General features: G+C 38.9%; 1 non-coding gene across 1 annotated transcript; it reads right to left on the reverse strand.

The window, feature by feature from the left end:
* Nucleotides 1-1,693: 1,693 nt before the first annotated feature.
* TRNAG-CCC (transfer RNA glycine (anticodon CCC)) lies at nt 1,694-1,764 on the reverse strand. Its single transcript has one exon. It is a non-coding gene; the product is annotated as a tRNA-Gly (tRNA).
* Nucleotides 1,765-2,028: the final 264 nt, after the last annotated feature.

A 2,028-nucleotide genomic window follows, 5' to 3' on the forward strand; every position in this document is an offset into this window, starting at 1 on the left:
TCGAACTATCTGAAGGAATGTAGGATTGATAAATCAAGACAAAAACTACATATTGAAGTCGTCGTGGCCTAAAGGATAAGACGTCCGGTGCATTCGTGTTACTAACTAAACTAAACTGCAACTAAACTGAGATCTTAGAACTGATATCTCAAGGTAGGTGGCGCATTTACGTTGTAGATGTCTATGGGCTCCAGTAACCGCTTAACACCAGGTGGGCTGTGAGCTCGTGCACCCATCTAAGCAATAAAAAAAAAATGTAAATTAAAATTATTTGCTAAATTCGTGACGAGTTGCCATTTTCGTTTTCGTTTTCATTAATGTATTCACAATAAAATTTCCGAATTTCTCTTTCTCTTTCTCTTTCTCTTCTCTCTTCTCTCTTCTCTCTTCTCTCTTCTCTCTTCTCTCTTCTCTCTTCTCTCTTCTCTCTTCTCTCTTCTCTCTTCTCTCTTCTCTCTTCTCTCTTCTCTCTTCTCTCTTCTCTCTTCTCTCTTCTCTCTTCTCTCTTCTCTCTTCTCTCTTCTCTCTTCTCTCTTCTCTTCTCTCTTCTCTCTTCTCTTCTCTTTATCTCGAATTTTCTTCGTGATAAAGGACAATTCTTGGAGTACTTTTAATTGAGACGAGTGAGTTTATCATTCATTTATGAGTCACATCTCGAATTTATCAGAACAGCATTATTCATTTAACTCAACTTGGATTCTGAATGCTTGGTCCCGGTTTTCCCGGATACACTATTCGTTCCGGTGAATCACTTTACAAAAAGTAAGCGTCTGAATCATTTTCATTGTAACCTTTGATTGTAGGTTAAAAAGTGCTTCACAGAAACAAGTAGGTATGTATTATTTTAAGTATTTGAATTATGTAACAATGAATATACAAAATAAGATTCAGATTTGTATGATGATGTAACGGATCAACTCCTCATAAACAAAAGGGCTTATTTGTTCCCCGTGGCCTCGCGAGTTCCACTAGCAACGTTTTCTGATACCTATTCTAGTAATCTCGAGGGGTTATTCTCGATTCGCCGAATTAGTAGGTGAGCTCATGGGGCTCAAGCCTGATGACGTTGCTAACACGAACCGTAGCAAGAGCCGTGCTTCGCAGAATCTACCACCGGATCGGACACGCGACCCACTGAGAAGATCCGGCGAGAAACTCAGTGGGCTGTGTCTGAGGGTTAATTTACTCGCCGAGCCCTTCGTCGCGAGCGACGGGTTCGACGAGAACGATGACCGGAAGCGACGGTAGCTACTGATCATTATTTGAGCCATACCTTCCTACAGAGAAAGATTCACTATCACGTAGCTTGCAACGTAAATTTGAGTTCTACTCAATGCTTCTCAGCTGCAAATACATATCATGTTTTAATTACATTATATTAAATGAAACCTTTGAATGACTTCATCGGTGACTCAGCCGAAACGTTCAGAGCAAGCGGCTTCGCATACCCGCCCCATTCCCAGGGACCCAAGAAATATTTTCACATGAGAATTTTGGCGCTTAATGTCCCCAATACCTACCGCGTTCGCTTTGTCCCCGAAATTCAAAGAATTTCGTTACGTTGAGATTCTTTTGATAATTTACTTGAAAACAATTTAGTAAAAAAAAAGGTTTTCAGTGTTTTTACGTAAATCGGTTTTGAATATTATTGTAATTTAAGAAGTGGTTGTTTCTAAATTAATGACAAAAAGAATGCACTGCCCGGGAATCGAACCCGGGTCGCAAGAATGGGAATCTTGCATGATACCACTACACCAGCAGTGCTCCACGACACTTGTGCAATTTTATCTTCATATACTTCAAATTCATTTGAAGATAAAACTTACTTAAAGTAATATAAATTTAATCATTTCTATGTTATTTCCTAGATTTTGTATAAAAGTAATTCGCTATTATTAATGAAAGGAAATAGCTACCAATTTTTTTTAAGATGATTGAAAGAGATCGCGGCCCATCTGTTGTTAAGTTATTGCCAAAAGCCTTGAATACCATCACGTAAATGGTGCTCATGGACATCACGACACAAAA

The sequence above is a fragment of the Bombyx mori genome, chromosome 4 (assembly GCF_030269925.1).
Source record: "Bombyx mori chromosome 4, ASM3026992v2".
Lineage (NCBI taxonomy): Eukaryota > Metazoa > Arthropoda > Insecta > Lepidoptera > Bombycidae > Bombyx > Bombyx mori.